Source organism: Lutra lutra, chromosome 7, assembly GCF_902655055.1.
Source record: "Lutra lutra chromosome 7, mLutLut1.2, whole genome shotgun sequence".
Lineage (NCBI taxonomy): Eukaryota > Metazoa > Chordata > Mammalia > Carnivora > Mustelidae > Lutra > Lutra lutra.
In genome coordinates this window covers 147,099,603-147,118,670 of record NC_062284.1, presented here as the reverse complement: position 1 = coordinate 147,118,670, position 19,068 = coordinate 147,099,603, and the positions used below count along the sequence as shown (strand labels likewise).

At 43.5% G+C, this 19,068-nt stretch overlaps 1 long non-coding RNA gene and 3 gene segments (V, D, J or C); 3 read left to right on the top strand and 1 right to left on the bottom strand.

Moving 5' to 3' along the window:
- Nucleotides 1–19,068, top strand: part of LOC125104225 (immunoglobulin alpha-2 heavy chain-like) — a 401,593-nt gene that overhangs the window by 177,727 nt on the left and 204,798 nt on the right.
- The window catches only part of LOC125104224 (immunoglobulin heavy constant gamma 1-like), a 233,152-nt gene that overhangs the window by 69,184 nt on the left and 144,900 nt on the right, over nt 1–19,068 (top strand).
- The window catches only part of LOC125104221 (Ig mu chain C region membrane-bound form-like), a 141,148-nt gene that overhangs the window by 33,072 nt on the left and 89,008 nt on the right, over nt 1–19,068 (top strand).
- LOC125104252 (uncharacterized) overlaps nt 1–19,068 on the bottom strand; it is a 337,467-nt gene that overhangs the window by 241,127 nt on the left and 77,272 nt on the right. Inside the window, exon 2 of the long non-coding RNA XR_007128623.1 lies at nt 11,258–11,265. This is a non-coding gene — a long non-coding RNA (uncharacterized LOC125104252). The remainder of the gene's footprint in view (nt 1–11,257; nt 11,266–19,068) is intronic.

Genomic DNA, 19,068 nt, shown 5'->3' with positions numbered 1-19,068 from the left:
ATTGGCATGAGGATGGTTCTCCATCCCTTCATTTTCAATCTGGATGTATCCTTAGGTACAAAATGGGTCTCTTGAAAGAGGAACCCTCCTACACTGTTGGTGGGAATGCAAGCTGGTGCAACCACTCTGGAAAACAGCATGGAGATTCCTGAAAAAGTTGAAAATACAGCTACCCTATGACCCAGCAATTGCACTCCTGGGTATTTACCTTAAATATACAAATGTGATCTGAAAGGGCACGTGCACGTAAATGTTTATAACAGCACTGACCACAATAGCCAAACTATGGAAGGAACCTAGATGTCCATCAACAGATGAATGGATAAAGAAGATATGGCATATATATAAAGTGGAATACTATGCAGCCATCACAAGAAATGAAACCTTGCCATTTGTGATGACATGGATGGAACTAGATGGTATTAAGCTTAGCAAAATAAGTCATTGGAGAAAGACAACTATCATAAGATCTCCCTGATATGAGGAAGGGGAGATGCAATGTGGGCGATTTGAGAGTAGGAAAAGAATAAATGAAACAAGATGGGATTGGGAGGGAGACAAACCATAAGAGACTTTTAATGTCACAAAACAAACTGAGGGTTGACAGGGGGAGGAAGGAGGGAGAGGGTGGTGGGGTTATGAACTTGGGGAAGGTATGTGCTATGGTGAGTGCTGTGAAGTGCGTAAACCTGGCGATTCACAGACCTGTATCCCTGGGCCTAATAACACATTATATGTTAATACAAAATTTTTTTTTTAATTTAAAAAGAAGAAAGAAATGGCCTGTGCAGAGACACCCTGATCTCCTCTGTCCCCCTGAAAGCTGGACATGAGTCTCCTATGGGAAAGGCACCCTCCCTGGACCAGGATGAGACAGACATCCTTAGCATCAGAAATGGAAGTTTAAGGCCCAGAAGACTGTACAAACACACCTTACTTCGTCACTAACTTGAATTTGTTAGTTTATATTTCCAGAATGGAAGTGTCACACACAAAAAGCCAGAGTGGAGAAGATGAGTCTGCTTCTGGTTTGGATAAAATATCTCCTCACAAGAGCTTGATGTTGTATGTAGAGGGTCCTCGTGTGTCTCCTTCAAGGTCAGCAGTGCTGCTGGGGCCTGGGAGTACTCTGGTGACAGCAACAGTATGCCATCCTTCAGCCTGTACTCAGGGCCATGGACAATTGGACCACACACAAAGTACACCAGCATAGGCAGGGCCTGTGTCCCCCCGGCCTGGGAGTCTGGGCACTGTGCTCATGACCAGCAAGAGGAGGCCTGAAAAGTGCAGGGACTCTGGGCATGCTTGCTGCTGCTGGCATAGTGTGGACACCAGCAGGTGTGAGCCTGGCCCTGTGGCTGAGATAGTCTGGAACAGTCATCCCCTGACCATCATTGGACTGTAGCTGGGAGCTCTGGTGACCCCATACCGGTGGGGGAGGGTGACCTGAGAATTGATGAGAAAGAGCAGTGCCAAGTCAGTTGACTCAGAGGACACTGTTCCAGGTCACCTGCTAAGTGGGGCAGCAGAGGGACAGGTGAGGGAGTCAGCTCTCTCCGAGACCTGCCTCATTCCATAAGACCACTCATCACTCAGTTGCTCTGTTTCTGTCTATTCAGAGGGCTCCATTCTGCTGGTCATCTCCACTCCTGACACCTGCTCCTTGGATCTCAGGCAACACTTTCACCTAGATCTTGTTTCTGCTAGCGACTTCATAGATAATCCTGGATAAATAATGGACTAAGAGTAGGGACAGGTATTGGTCAAGATGACAAGGAACCAAGGAACAGATCTGTGGCCCAGAATGGAGGGTCCAGGACTTGGTCAGGAAACGGTAGGGATCCTGTCTTCAAGCTGATGTCACTGTTGTCCTGAGCATGCCTACAATCTCCTCCTTAGGCAGAGCTGTGTCCTACAGCCCCTCAGTGGTGACCTGGTGTGCTGGTACTGTGTGGGGAGAGGAATTATAATATCTAATGGCAAATCCCTGTGAGCCAGAAGGACTGGGTGTGGGATGTGACCTTCACAGTTTGCTCCAGAGGTTACCTCTCATTCCTTAAGCACAAGACAGCCCAATGAGAAAACTGTGTCCTGTTGCAAGTGCAGAGTGGGGTGCAGGATTGGCAGCATCCTTGCCCCCTGCATGCACTGCAACACGAGGTCCTAGATCACATCTGAAGGGCTGTGGCCTACCTGTGGGGACAAGGCCGTCCCATCTGCCATGTCTGCTGGAATATGTGGGTGTTCAGAGAATCAGGAATGTAACCTCCTTCTTTTGGCTCACCCTATCACCTCAGGGCAAACTGTAAATGGGGACCTTGACATTGTTAATTATGTAAAGTATTTGCTAATATTAAAGAATAAATGCCCAGAGAAGATGAGATGAATATGGAAGGGATAAAATATACAGGACAGCAGGAGATAGTTGTAAATTATATCAGGAGACAATGTGAACCTGGTCATTTATAAACTTATGAGAATCTGTTCTCTACAAACATATATGTGTTTACATGTCATATGTGAGAGACAGAAGCAGAGGAGCAGGACAGAGAGAGGGAATGTGCAACAGAGAAAAATGACTTTTCTGTAATAAATTCATAATTCATAAAGTCTTCAGAGCACCTGGAGGGTCCTGTCTGTAAGGTCCACATTGATGTAGAAATCAAGGTGAAAACCAAGATGCTCCAGACACTGCCTCTAAGCCCCTGTCCAGCTTCCCTGTCATCCTCCTCCTTCCCATCAGGAATTGGGCTCTGGTTGGTGGTGGGTGGGCCCTGGTGCTTGGACCCCTGAAGGTGCCTGTGTATTAGGGTCTCCATGTCTCAGATTGTGTGGAAAAGGAACACCAGAACTTCCCTTCCCAACTCAGATTAATGGGTTTCTCCCTAGAACCATCTGTGCTCAGGGTGGAGAAAGGACCATGTAGGTTGGATTTTAGGTGGGTTTTTTTTGTTTGTTTGAATTCAGTTAACAACACATAATGCATCATTAGACTCAGATGTCATATTCGATAATGCCTCAGTTGTATATATGGATTTCTGTTCCATGGATGTAACTAGAGGGTATTACACTGAGTGAAATAAGTCAATCAAAGAAAGACAATTATCGTATGCTTCAAGCATATGTGGAATATAAAAAGTAGAGGATCATAGGGGAAGGGAGGGGAAACTGAATGGGATGACCTGAGACAGGGAGACAAACCATGAGATACACTGAACTATAGGAAACAAACTGAGGGTTATGGAAGGGAAGTGGGTGGGGGCAATGGGGTAACTGGTGGTGGGCATTGAGGAGGTCACATGATGTGATGAGCACTGGATCTTGTACACAATGATGAATTACTGAACACTACATCTGAAACTAATAATGTACTTTATCTTGGCTACTTGAATTTAAATAAAATTTAAAAAAAGAAAAGAATATCCACATAACACCCAGTCTCTCTGCCTTGCCCTCCACATGGATGAGCTTGTTTCCTTATGTAAATGCTGGAGTATAGTTCCAAACATCCCTTTTGTAGGTGGATTGCCATCATCTGGGACCCCATATCTGTTTTGTGGGAGCAAATGACCCAAACTGGGCAATCAGCAGGGTCTGGAGTCTGGACAACTGCCTGTCCTCCAGGTTTGTGAACAGGTAATTCTGCAGGTTGAACTGCAGCCCACTGTTGGACAGCCTGGCAATGGAATACAAGAGAACATTCATAAGGTTTCTAAACGTTCATCAGCTCCAGCACAAACCCTCTCAAGCAACTGGTGCTAGAGAGCAGTTCAGGCAGGACTGGAGCGTAAATCACTAGGACCAGGCTCAGTGGGTCCTCACACCACTCAACATGGGGACACCAAGAAATGGTGACTGTCACCAGGGTTCAGGATCTTCAATGCCTCCCCTCCTCCATGGGAACCCACATGCAAATCACCTGGGGTGCTCCCAGAAGAAATAGACATCACAGGCAGAGGTCAGCGTGCTGGGTCTCCATCCTGCAGGCAACAATACAGCTGCTGTGGTCCCTCCTCTGCCTTCTGGCAGCTCCCCTGGGTGAGGATCTGGGGCCTCTGGGATAGACAGTGGCCTTTCTGTGGGATGGGACAGACTCACCATGACTCTCCTTGTCCCCAGGTGTCCTGTCTCAACTTACACTTCAGGAGTCAGGCCCAGGACTGGTGAAGCCCTCACAGACACTCTCTCTCACATGTGTTGTCTCCGGGGGTTCTGTCACCAGCAGTAACTATTGGAACTGGATCCGCCAGCACCCTGGAAAAGCACTGGAGTGGATGGGCTACTGGACAGGTGGTACTAGCTACAACCCGGCTTTCCAGGGCCGCATCTCCATCACTGCTGACACATCCAAGAACCAGTTCTCCCTGCAGCTGAGTTCTGTGACCACCGAGGACACAGCCGTGTATTACTGTGCTAGAGGCACACTGAGGAGACATCAGTGCGAGCCCAGAAACAAACCTCCCTGCAGGGGCACAGGAGGGGCAGGGCTGCAGGTGGTCCCAGAATCCAGCAGGGGGTGCTCAGGACACCAGGGAGCTCTCAGGACACCTGGGGACACTCAGGTCACCAGGGGGAAACTCAGGTCACTTTCCCAAGCTCCGGTCACCACAGGGTGCTCAAGAGACGAGGGGCGCTCAGGACAGAAGGGGTACTCAGGTCACCATGGGGCGCTCAAGACCCACCAATACCCTTTCCACACCAGAAGCAGGTGCAGGTGGAGGTTAAATGCGTGTTTCCTGGCACAGTTTGGGGCTTCCTTTCCATAAAGCAGTTTCCCCAACGAGACTTTCTAGAATTATGATTTGTCCTTACTTCTTACATCTATGAATTGAAACGTTGGCTATAATAGGAGAAAACTATATGTACTTGCACAAAAAGCAGGAAGTCACTTACACTTGATGAATCTTTTCCCTCAATGACAATTACGACATTCTGATGTAAGCCTGCTAAGCCTGTAAAAGTTTCAGCTGGACTCAACAACACAGCATCACACAGCCCAGTGTACAAGCTGTGAGCCAGCATCATCAAGTTCATGCTGGACATCAGGTACAGGGCCATCATGAAGCCAAAGCCAGAGAACATTGGCCCCAGTGTGTGGGGTCATAGTGTGGAGCACATGCCCACAGAATCTATTTAGCTGACACCATCCAGAGCCAGAGGGACCTCAAACAAGCTTGGTACAGTTAGTGAATCAGATGATACAATACACACTTACAAGAGAATATGAAATGTTAATCACCTCCATCCTCGAAGTGTCTGTTGATTTCAGGGAATGCTTCCCAGCATGTCAGAAATGCTCCAATAAACCTTAGAAAGGACAGGAAATCAGTGATTTTTTTTATTGTGATATTGTGAGTTTGTGCTGGAAAATTCCATAGGGATCTGGAACATCAGGGGCACAGAATCTAGTCTTTCCTAGGAGATTTCCCATGTATGGAGCATGAGAAGGTGGAGGAATGTGGCTTCTGGTGCCAGTAAAAAATCATCAGAAGTTACAGTGTCATGACTAATTCCATGCAACAACTACAAAAAGGAGTGAAAAGGAATATACATGATAAATAGGTGTAGAAGACCATCTGAGTCCCTTGAAAATATGAATGATAATATATAAGCAGACAATAATAAGAAAGCTATGAGTAGAAGACAAGGGTCTTACCCAGTGTCTCAGGAGAAAGCTGTCCACTTCCCAAGGTCACCAGAAGGTTCTGATGGTCTGGTGAGCCCTGTGTACACACAGAGACTAGAAGCTTCAACAGGATCCATGAGAATGCTCAGGTTGAGGTGCTGGTTGGGAGGAGCCTTCCACCTGCAGATATTAATTGATCCTTCAGTTACTGATATCAGCTCAATATGTTTAATTTCTACCATCACTACATTGAAACCTAACACCAATTTAAATGGAATGAGTGGGTGGGGACTTAGGGAAGCACTTAGGTCAGGAGCGTGCAATCTCATAATGGGATTAGGGCTCTTATACGCCAGGACGGGTATATAAGACTGGTGTAAAGCTTTCCACCCCTTGGCACCATGTGAGTTAACAGGGAAAGGACCGCCTAGGATGTGAGTTCTCTCCAGACACCAAATCTGCCTACACCTTGATATGGCACTTCCCAGACTCCAGAACTGTGAGGAATGTGTGTCTAATGTTTAAAACCACCCAGTTCGTGTACATTGTTACACCAGCTGGAACACACGGAGGCATTAGTGATGCATGAACCCAAGCATCTTTTCTGGCAGAGTTTTCAGAGTTTGTGGCAGTGATAACTGATGGGATTTGAGTCTTACCATCATTTTACAGAGTTGACTTATGCTGATTGCCATGAGCTGTGCTGCTCAGTCACTGGACATAATGTTGTTACCCCATGTCCCCAACATGAAACCAAGGATGTGGGTTTCTGTGACTCTCCATCTGATCATGAGGGTAGGTTCCTCTTGAAGTGTTCATTACTGGAAACACTCAAGGCACCTACATTACTTGTTTATCCTTTATCGTGTTGTTTATACGCAATGTTTTGTGTGTGTGTGATTTTTTTATCTCTTTTCAGCATAACAGAATTCATTGATTATGCACCATACCAAGTGTCCCATGCAATACGTGCCCTCCATAATACTCACCACCTGACTCCTGCAACCTCCCATCCCCCACCCATTCAAAACCCTCGGGTTGTTTTTCAGAGTCCATAGTCTCTCGTGGTTCATCTCCCCCTCCAATTTCCCTCAACTCCCTTCTCCTCTTCATTTTCCCATGCCCGCCGTGTTATTTCTTATGCTCCACAAATAAGTGAAACCATATGATCATTGACTCTCTCTGCCTGACTTACTTCACTCAGCATAATCTCTTCCAGTCCCATCCATGTTGCTACAAAAGATGGGGACTCATCCTTTCTGATGGAGGCATCATACTCCATAGTGTACATGGACCACATCTTCCTTATCCATTCTTCCGTTGAAGGGCATGTTGGCTCTTTCCACAGTTTGGCGACCGTGGCCATTGCTGCTATGAACATTGGGGTACAGATGGCCCTTCTTTTCACTACATCTGTATCTTTGGGGTAAATACACAGTAATGCAATGGCAGTGTCATAGGGAAGCTCTATTTTTAATTTCTTGAGGGATCTCCACACTGTTCTCCAAAGTGGCTGCACCAACTTGCATTCCCACCAACAGTGGAAGAGGGTTCCCCTTTCTCCACATCCTCTCCAACACACGTTGTTTCCTGTCTTGCTAATTTTGGCCATTCTAACTGGTGTAAGGTGGTATCTCAATGTGGTTTTAATTTGAATCTCCCTGATGACTAGTGATGATGAACATTTTTTCATGTGTCTGATAGCCATTTGTATGTCTACACTGGAGAAGAGTTTGTTCATATCTTCTGCCCATTTTTGACATGATTATCTGTTTTGTGAGTGTTGAGTTTGACAAGTTCTTTATAGATGCTGGATATCAGCCTTTTGTCTGAATTGTCATTTGCAAATATCATCTCCCATTCCATCGGTTGCCTCTTTGTTTTGTTGACTGTTTCCTTTGCTGTGCAGAAGCTTTTGATCTTGATGAAGTCCCAAAAGTTCATTTCTGCTTTTGTTTCCATTGCCTCTGGAGACATATCTTGAAGAAGTTGCTGTGGCTGATATCGAAGAGATTACTGCCTATGTTCTCCTCTAGGATTCTGATGGATTCCTGTCTCCTGTTGAAGTCTTTTATCCATTTCAACTTTATTTTTGTGTACAGTGTAAGAGAATCGTCGAGGTTCACTCTTCTACATATAGCTGTCCAATATTCCCAGCACCATTTATTGAAGAGACTGTCTTTTTTCCACTGGATATTTTTTCCTGCTTTGTTGAAGATTAACTGGCCATAGAGTTGAGGGTCCATATCTTGGCTCTCTACTCTGTTCCACTGGTCTATGTGTCTGTTTTTATGCCAGTGCCATGCTGTCTTGGTGATCACAGATTTGTAGTAAAGCTTGAAATCAGGGAATGTGATGCCCCCAGTTTTATTTTTGTTTTTCAACATTTCCTTAGCGATTCGGGGTCTCTTCTGGTTCCATACAAATTTTTGGATTATTTGCTCCAGCTCTTTGAAGAATACCAGTGGAATTTTGATTGGAATAGCATTAAAAGTATAGATTGCTCTAGGCAGTATAGACATTTTAACAATGTTTATTCTTCCGATCCAAGAGCATGGAATGGTCTTCCATCTTTTTGTGTCTTCTTCAATTTCTTTCATGAGTGTTCTGTAGTTCCTCAAGTACAGATCCTTTACCTCTTTGGTTAGGTTTATTCCCAGGTATCTTATAGTTCTTGGTGCTACAGTAAATGGAATCGATTCTCTAATTTCCCTTTCTGGATTTTCATCGTTAGTGTGTAAGAAAGCCTTTGATTTCTGTACACTGACGTTGTATCCTGCCACGTTACTGAATTGCTGTATGAGTTCTAGGAGTTTGGGGGTAGAGTCTTTTGGGTTTTCCATATAAAGAATCATGTTTGATGAAGAAGTTTGACTTCTTCATTGCCAATTTGGATACCTTTTATTTCTTTCTCTTTGTTGTCTGCCTGCTGTTGCTAGGACTTCTAATACTATGTTGAACAAGAGTGGTGAGAGTGGGCATCCTTGTCGTGTTCCTGATCTCAACGGGAAGGCTGCAAGCTTTTTCCCATTGAGGATGATATTTGCTGTGGATCTTTCATAGATAGATTTGATGAAGTTCAGGAATATTCCCTCTATCCCTATACTTTGAAGCGTTTTAATCAGGAACGGATGTTGGACTTTGTCAAATGCTTTTTCTGCATCAATTGAGAGGACCATGTGGTTCTTCTCTCTTCTCTTATTGATTTGTTCTATCACATTGATTGATCTGCGAATGTCAAACCATCCTTGTAGCCCAGGGAGGAATCCCACCTGGTCATGGTAGATAATCTTTTTAATGTGCTGTTGGATCCTGTTTGCTAGGATCTTGTTGAGAATCTTCGCATCCATATTCATCAGTGATATTGGTCTGAAATTCTCCTTTTTGTGTGGTCTTTGCCTAGTTTGGGGATCAAACTACTCTTCATGGAAAGAGTCTGGAAGTTTTCTTTCTGCTTCAATTTTTTGAAACAGCTTCAGGAGAATAGGTGTTATCTTTTCTTTGAAAGTTTGGTAGAATTCCCCAGGGAATCCATCAGGTCCTGAGCTCTTGTTTTTTGGGAGGTTTTTGATCACTGCTTCAATCTCGTTACTAGATATCGGTCTATTTAGGTTGTCGATTTCTTCCTGGTTCAATTTTGGGAGTTTATAGTTTTCCAGGAATGCATCCATTTCATCTAGGTTGCTTAGCTTATTGGCATATAACTGTTGATAATAACTTCTGATGATTGTTTCCACTTCCTTGGTGTTAGTTGTGATCTCTCTCTTTTCATTCATAATTTTATGAATTTGTGCCTTCCCTCTTTTCTTTTGGATTAGTGTGGCCAATGGTTTATTGATCTTATTGATTCTTTCAAAAAACCAGCTTCTAGTTTCATTGATACGTTCTACTGTGTCTCTGGTTTCTACCTCATTGATCTTTGCTCTAATCTTCATTATTTCCCTTCTTATGTGTGGAGTTGGTTTGACTTCTTGTTGATTCTCCAGTTCTTTAAGGTGTAGAGACAGCTGCTATGTTCTGGATTTTTCAAATTTTTTGAGGGAGGTTTGGATGGCTATGTATTTTTCCCCTTTAGGACCGCCTTTGCTGTATCCCATAGGTTTTGGACCGAAGTGTCTTCATTCTCGTTGGTTTCCATGAATTGTTTCAGTTCTTCTTTGACCTCCTGGTTGATCCAAGCATTCTTAAGCAAGGTGGTCTTTAGCTTCCAGGTGTTTGAGTTCCTTCTGAACTTTTCCTTGTGATTGAGCTCTAGTTTCAAAGCATTGTGATCTGAGAATGTGCAGGGAATGATCTCAGTCTTTTGGTATCGGTTGAGTTCTGATTTGTGACCTCTTGAGAAGAATGAGTATTCTTTTGTTTCTGGTGGAATGTTCTGTATATATCTATGAGGTCCATCTCGTCCAATGTGTCATTCAATGCTCTTGTTTCTTTATTGATTTTCTGCTTCGATGATCTATTTCTGAGAGAGGTGTGTTAAGATCTCCTACTATTAATGTATTCATATCAATATGACTCTTTATCTTGATTAACAGTTTTCTTCTGTAATTGACTGCTCCCATATTGGAGGCATAGATATTTACAATTGTTAGATCATCTTGGTGGATAGTCCCTTTAAGAATGATGTAGTGTCCTTCTGTATCTCTGACTACAGTCTTTAGTTTAAAATCGAATTTATCTGATATGAGAATCGCTACCCCAGCCTTCTTTTGAGGCCCATTGGCATGAAAGATGATTCTCCAACCCTTCACTTTCAGTCTGGGTGTATCTTTACATTCAAAATGGGTCTCTTGGGGCGCCTGGGTGGCTCAGTGGGTTAAGCCACTGCCTTCAGCTCAGGTCGTGGTCTCAGGGTCCTGGGATCAAGCCCCGCATCGGGCTCTCTGCTCAGCAGGGAGCCTGCTTCTTCCTTTCTCTCTGCTTGCCTTTCTGCCTGCTTGTGATCTCTCTCTGTCAAATAAATAAATAAAAATCTTTTTAAAAAAATGGGTCTCTTGTAGACAACATATGGATGGGTCCTGTCGTTTTATCCAATCTGCAACTCTGTGCCAATTTATGGGTGCATTTAGGCCATTCACATTGAGAGTGATTATTGATAGATACGTTTTTATTGACATCCTGTTACCTTTGAAGACTTTCTTTCTGTAGATTGTCCCTATATTTCTGTTCAATGCTATTCTTAGGATTTTTCCTCTTTTATAGAACCCCCCTTAATATTTCCTGCAGTGTTGGCTTGGTGGTTACATAGTCTTTTAAGCCTTGCTGGTCTTGGAAACTCTTTATCTCTCCATCCATTTAGAAAGTCAGTCTTGCTGGGTAAAGTATTCTTGGCTGCATGTTCTTCTCATTTAGTGCCCTGAATATATCTTGCCAGCCCTTTCTGGCTTGCCAGGTCTCTGTGGACAGGTCTGACATTATTCTGATGGGCTTTCCTCTGTAAGTAAGGAGCCTCTTTGTCCTAGCGGCTTTCAAGAGATTGTATCTACAATTATGATTCCTCAATTTGACTATCAGGTGCCTTGATGTTTTTCTGGAATCTATAATCTTGGGTGGAGACCGTTCGGCCTCTAGTACATGAAGGCTGGTTCCATTCGCGAGATTGGGAAATTTTTCATGAAGAACTTGTTCCACTACATCTTCTAGACTCTTTCTTTCTCCTCCCCTTCGGGGATTCCAATAATTCTGACATTGGAACATTTCATGGCATCATTTATTTCCCTGATTCTGTTTTCGTGGCTTCTAAGCTGTTTGTTCCAGGCTTCCTGTTGATCCTTTCTCTCTATCTGTTTGTCCTCCAGATCACTAATTCTATCTTCTGTCTCAGTTACCCTAGCTTTGACAGAATTTAGATCAGAATGGAACACATTGAGAGCATTATGAATCTCATCCCTGGTAGCTTTTAGCTCTGCCCTAACATTGTGAACATCCTCTCTGGTTGCTTTCAGTTCGGCCCTAATCAATTCTGTTTGGTCATCCATGGCTTTCTCCAACCTAGCTATTGCCTGGATAATTATTAGCCTGAATTCTCTTTCCGACATATTGTCTATGTTGATAGCCATTAGCTCTGTTGCAGAAGGTCCATCCTCTATATTTTTCTTCTGTTGGGCATTCCTCCTCCTAGTCATTTTGGTGAGAGATGACTGAACAGATGTAGCTGGTTGTATCGACCATGGTGCAGTCTGGGTGCACCCTGGAACACTTCTGAGCAATCAGGATTCCCCACCCAAATGAGAGAAAAAAAGAAAAGAGATAGAGAGAGAGAGACAGGAAAGAAAGGGAAGATAAAAGAGAAGGTTCAGCCCAAATGGGCCCTAAGGTAAGATTTATGAGGTATACAAACAAAAACAGACAAACAAAAAGACTGATAAAAGTATATGACAAGAGAAAAAGTATACATATATATAAGCAAATAAAGGAAGAACCTCGTCAAAAAGAACCCCAAGTGTAAGATTTATATAATATCAGGACAAACACAAAAACACAGAAACACTGGTGGAGGAAAAAGATGGGAGAGTGGTTATAAATTCTCAGTGTGGGTGAGGAAGTTTGTTTTGAGTCTTCCTGGATGTATCTTGATATCTTTGTTAAAGGACTCAAGTTTCCTAAGATAAAGGGGGATTAAAAATTGGTTACCTATAGGGATTAATATTGATTGGGGAAAGGGGATTACTTTGAAGTTTAACTCTATATGAATATTAGAGAATAAAAATAAAAAAGGAATAAACTAGACTAAACTAAACTAAAATTAAAAAAAAGAAATTTAAAAAATAGAAATGCAAAAGAAAAAATACATACATGTATGTATCAAAAAGTTCAGGTTAGTAGGTTATTATGGAATTTGATGTACTGGACAGCTCACTGTGATGGTAAATAGGTTAAAAAAATCTATATTTTTAAAAAATGAGCCAGAATAGTGGGAACGAGTTAAAAATAAAAGTTGTCCTACGACGTAGTGGTGGTTGTTCTCTTGTAGTCTTTTTTTTTTTTCCTTTCCTGGTTGGTTTTCTGGGGGAGGGGCCTGCCACGTGGGTTTTCAGTCAAAGATGTTCCCTGAGTGAAGTCCTCCCACCCCTCTGAAGGGGGTGGGCTCTGAGGACACCGGTTTTTTCAGGCTTTTGTTCTCTGGATGTTTTTATGTTTGTTCACTTTTTTTTTCTCTCTCACCTTGAACACTTTTGATGGTTTTTGTAGGTTTAGAGGAAAGCAAACTGCACCCTGACCTCGCTCTCAGAGAGAAGCCTCAGTCTGGCTGCAAAGCCCATATAAATTCCCCCTTGGCTGCTAGCAAAGCAGGTTCTGAGTCGCGGTCCCTGGGGACGCAGATTCTTCTGCTTGTACCCAAAACCACAGCAGCTGCGGCTGTCTGGGCAGCTCCAGACCGCCAGAGAGGTTCCAAGCATCGATCGCACACTGAGATTTTCCCGCTGTCCCTGGGCTTGGAGTGCCTGGTCTTTCTGGGTCTAAGAGCACCCGACTTTCGTGCATCTCTCTCAGGGGAAGCTGTGGGTCACGTGCACACGTCTCAGGCTCTGAGAGTGGGGCACAGGTCTGAAAACACCAGGGCCTTCACGCACCTCTCTCAGAGGAGAGTTTGGGGCACCTGTCTCAGGCTCTGAAACAATGGCGCGGGTCTAAGAGCGCTGGGTGGGCCTTTGTACACCTCTCTGAGGGGAGGCTGAGGGGCGCACGTGTCTTAGGCTCTGTAGCAGGGCTCGGCGTTCTGCCATCTGGCAAGGCTCCCAGCCCCTCAGAGAAGCCAGACCCCATGCAATCTCGGGTGCGCTGGCGGCTCAGGGACCAAGACCTGGTTTCTCCACCACACTCTCTCTGGCTCAGTGCCAGGGGAGGCTGTCCTGGGTCCGGAGACTTAAGCCCCTGTCCCTAGCCACCCCGATTCCCACAAATTCGCCCCCCTATGATCTTTTGCTCTTTTGGAGTGCTTTCAACCAGTCTCCAAGTTAATGCTGGTCCCCAGATGCAGGGCACTCTTGTATTAGGGGTATTATTTTCCAATCGGTCGCCTCTGGTGGCTCCCTCTCCCTTTTGTTTATCTTCAGATATCAGTCCGACGTTCCCACTCGGCTTTACCTGCCCACTGGCATCTTCTGCCCCTGTAGAGATCCAGATGTGTGTAATTCTGATCTCAGGCTGATTTCATGGGTGATCGGAGTTCTTTGGTAGGTAATCAGCTCACTTTAGGGTACAGATTGAAAAGGCGTGTCCTCCTACTTCCCCGCCATCTTGTCTCCCCCCCATGCACTTATATTTCATTTTTTCTTGTTATGTTATTTTAGTCACCATCCAGCACATCATTAGTTTCCTGGGGTATTTTTAGGTTAATTTTTTTTTTATTTCTTTTCAGTGTTCCAGAATTCATTGCTTATGCACCACAATCAGTGCTCTATGCAATACGTGCCCTCCATAATGCCACCACCAGGTTCACCCAACCTCCCACCCCCCGCCCCTTCAAAACCCTCAGTTAGTTCCTCAGAGTGCACTGCCTCTCATGGTTTGTCTCCCCCTCCAATTTCCCCCAACTCCCTTCTCCTCTCCATCTCCCCAGGTCCTCCGTGTTATTCCTCATGCTCCACAAATAAGTGGAACCATATGATAATTGACTCTCTTTGCTTGACTTATTTCACTCAGCATAATCTCTTCCAGTCCCGTCCATGTTGCTACAAAAGTTGGGTATTCATCCTTTCTGATGGAGGCATCATACCCCATAGTATATACAGACCATATCTTCTTTATCCATTCGTCCATTGAAGGGCATCCTTGTTCCCTCCACAGTTTGGTGACTGTGGCCATTGCTGCTATGAACATTGGGGCACAGATGGCCCTTCTTTCACTACATCGGTATCATTGGGGTAAATACCCAATAGAGCAATTGTAGGGTCAAAGGGTAGCTCCATTTTTAATTTCCTAAGGAATCTTCACATTCTTTTCCAAAGTGGCTGCACCAACTTGCATTCCCACCAGCAGTGTAAGAGGATTCCCCTTTCTCCACATCCTCTCCCACACACGTTGTTTCCTATCTTGTTCATTTTAGCCATTCTAACTGGTATAAGGCGGTATCTCATTGTGGTTTTGATTTGAATCTCCCTCATGGCTAGTGATGATGAACATTTTTTCATGAGTGTGATAGCCATTTGTATGTCTTCATTGGAGAATTGTCTGTTCATATCTTCTGCCCATTTTTTGACAGGATTATCTGTTTTGTGTGTGTTGAGTTTGAGGAGTTCTCTATAGATCTTGCATATCAGCCCTTTGTCTGTATTGTCATTTGTGAATATCTTCTCTCATTCCATGGGTTGCCTCTTTGTTTTGTTGACTATTTCTGATGTTGGAACATGTCATGGCCATCATTTATTTCCCTAATTCTGTTTTCATGGTTTCTAATCTATTGTTCCAGGCCTACTCCTGATCTTTTTTCTCATTCAGTTTGTCCTCTAGATCACTAATTCTATATCCTGCCTCAGTTACCCTAGCTGTTAGAGAATTTAGATTAGATTGGAGCTCATTGAGAGCATTGTTAACATCATCCCTTTCACTTTTGCCCTAATCTATTCCTTGTTGTCCTTAATGGTTTTCTCTAACCTAGCCATTGCCTGGATAACTGTTAGCCTGAATTCCCTTTCCAACATACTGTTTATCCATATCCAATAGCTCTGATGGAGATGGCACAGTCTCTGAATTTTTCCTCTGATGGGCATTCCTCCTCCTAGTCATTTTGGTGAGAGATGGCTGAGGGGATGTGTAGCTGAATGTATCAACCGTGATCCAGGGAAGGTGCACCCTGGAATGCTTCTGAATAATCAGGAGTCCCCACCAAAAAGTAAGAAAAAAGAGAGAGAGAGAGAGGGAAAAAATGAAAGAAAAAAATAGAAGATCCAGCCAGAATGGGCCCCAAAGGTAAGATTTATAAGGTATACAAACAAAAACAGACAAACAAAAAGACAGACAAAAGTAAATGACAAGAAAAAGAACCCAGCCAAAATGAACCCCAAGTATAAGATTTATATAATACCAGAACAAAAACAAATACACAGAAACACTGACAGAAGAAAGAGATGAGAGGGTGGTTATAAATCCTCAGTGTGCACCAGGAAGGTTATTTTTATTCTTCCCGGGTGTATCTTGATATCTTTGTTAAATGACTCAACTTTCCTGATATAAAGGGGGATTAAAACTGGTTTTTTTTAAGATTTTATTTATTTATTTGACAGAGAGAGATCACAAGCAGGCAGAGAGGCAGGCAGAGAGAGGAGGAAGCAGGCTCCCTTCTGAGCAGAGAGCCCGATGCGGGGCTCGATCCCAGGACCCTGAGATCATGACCCGAGCTGAAGGCAGTGACTTAACCCACTGAGCCACCCAGGCACCCCAAAACTGGTTTTTATATATGGGGTAGTATTGATTGGGGGAAGAGGATTACCTTGAAGCTTATCTCTAGATGAATATTTTTTAAAAAACAGAACAGCAAATGTAAAACACATGTATATGTATCAAAAAAGTTCCAGTTAAAAGGTTATTATGGAATTTGTTGTATTCAACCTCTCATTGTGATGGTAAATAGGACAAAATTTTTTTTAAAAATTTAAAAAGAATGAGAATAGGGGAATGAATTAAAAATAAAAGTTGTATCTCTAAAGTATTCTGGTTTTAGGGCAACACCAGGAGCTTAATATTTTCTTTTCCCCTCATATTGGGTTTTTACAGTATTATGGGGACACTGGTGGTTGTCCTCTCCTTTTGGTGGGGAGGGAGGCTGGCTTTCTGGAGGAGGGGCCTTCTGTGTTGTTTTTCAGGCCATCTTGCTTGGGTTGAGTCCTCCTGCCCCCTATCACAGGGCTGCGCTCTGAGGATACCTGTTTTTCAGGCTTTTGTTCTCTGGAGGTTTTTTCCCCCCTCTGGCAGTTTTTGGAGGTTTAGGGGAAAGCAAACTGCACCCAGACCTCTATTTCAGAGAGAAGCCTCAGTCTGTTCCCATCTGGGTGGTCCAGAGCACACAGACTCCCCCTCTGCCAACTCCCATCGGCAGAGCACGTTCTCAGCCACCTTCTCAGGGGTCGCAGGAGCTCCGGACTGTCTCTACACCCTGGTGCTTGTAAAACCATGATGTTGATCCAGGGAGCTCATTTCCAGTGGCTGCCATTGCTGGGCTGCTATCTGAGCAGGTCCAGACCGCCCTACAGATCCCAACCAGAGACAGCCCACTGAGATTTTCATGTCAGCCCAGGTTGGGAGTGTTCAGACCCTATGCTAGTCCTAGCACCCACCAGCTAGCACCCACAGGGACCTTTCTCTGGGGAGGGTGTGGAGCACAGCTCAGGCCCCAGTTGCGCAGTGCCTGTGTAGAGTGCAATAGGATGTGGTTCTAAAGAGCGCAGGATGGCATCCACCCAGACTCTTTCTCACGTGGGCACTAGAAGTTCAGGGACCATGGCCTGCATTCTTCACTGCACTCTCTCTGGCACGGCACCAGCAGTGTCCTTCTTGTGTCCCTGAGTCCATGCCCCAGACTACTCAATTCCACGAATTTCCCCTTAAGATCTTTTGCTCTTTTTGAATGCTTTTAACCAGTCTCCAAGTTAATGCTCTTCCCCAATCACAGGGCACTCTTGTATTGGGGTATTACTTTCCAGTGGGTCACTTCTGGTGGCTCCCTCCACCTTCTGTTTATCTTCTGATATCAGTCTGACATTCCCACTCTGCTTTACCTGTCCACTGGTGTCTTCTGACCCCATAGAGATCTAGAAGTGTATAATCCTACATCTCAGACTGATTTCATGGGTGTTCAGAGTGTTCTGGTGGATAATCAGCTCACTTTAGGGGACCAGTTGAAACAGTGTCTCCTACTTCTCCACCATCTTCTCCCCCTCCTTTAACTGAATTTAAATTAAAGAAATAAAATAAAATAAAACCTTCAGTCTCAAAACAAAAAACAAACAAACAAACAAAGAAAAAAAATAAAGATTTCAACATCAGATGGTTTTCTGTGTGGAAGCTAAATATTTAAAGAAAAATTAAGGCTAATACATCACAATCTCTTCCAAAAAACTGATGAGAAATAAATATACCCCAATTCATTGTGCGACACCAGCATTACTCCAACACCAAAGCCAGGCAAGGACCGCACAAGAAGGGAAAGTTCAGGTTAATATCTCGCATGAACATACCTGCCAAAATGCTGGCATACTGAACGCAAATGCACACTGAAATGATCATACATGATGATCTAGTGTGTATCATCCCTCAGATGCAAGGTTCCTTCAACATACACAGATCAATAAAGGGGACAAACTGCATCAACAGAGTGAAGGATTGAATCTACATCATCCTCTCCATCGATGCCTAAAACCGTTTGAAAAAATCAACACATGTTTATTGCTTAAAACTCTCAATGATTGAAGAACAGAAGGAAATTACTTCCACAAAATCATGGTCATATATGAAAAGCCTAATACACCTGACACTATATTCAACAGTAAAAACATGAAGCCTTTCCTGTCACTGAGAAGCCAGACAAGGATGCAAGTTCTTACCATAAGGATTCAACATGACATCATGAAGGAGAATAAAATGTGCAATCCAGTATGTCATCTGCTCCCTGGGTTATTGTGAATGAAAGTCACTTGAGAACCTGCCAGTGGACTGACAGACTGAGCCTCCTTTATCCATAACAGCAAGAAACAAATCTGTGGGAAAGTTTGCTTCCCTGTACCAGGAGGGGAGAACCATCCTCAGCCACAAAATAGGGAACTTAGGACCCAGAACACTGTGCAAACAAATCTTGTTAGTTCTTCACTAATTTACTAACCCAAACCCGAATCTTTGCATCAAATCTTCACAAATCCAATGCTTTGTTGTCAGGCACAAGTGCTGCCTACTTTGGTCATTCTCTAGGTGGCATATTTTCGGGAGCTCATGCACATGCAAACGGAAATTCATTTTCCCCTTAGACCTGGCCTATGTCCATTGAGTTATTAGACCAAAAACCCAGAAGAAAAGAAGGGATAATTTTCTGGCCCTCACCTGGAAAACCTTCACAAAGAGATTGGTAATAATAAGATCAAAGATACTAAAATCAATAGACAAGAAGAAAAAATATTTGTTTCCATATGACATGGTCTTATACATAGTCAAACCCCACAAACTCCATAAAAGAAAAATCTTAGAACTACTTAATGATTCCAAGGAAACTTCAGGGTACAAAATTAACATATAAAATAAAGCGATGCTTCCATACACCAACAAGAAATTATCTAAAAAAGAATTTAACAAAATAAGTTCATTTACACTGGTACCATAAATAAAATAATTAGGACTAAACTTCACTAAAGGGGTAAAATAATGTATATTAAAAATGACCTACATTAATGAAAGACTTTTAAAAATGCACACAGAAATGATAAGACAACTCTGTGGCAAAAATTGAAAGGCAA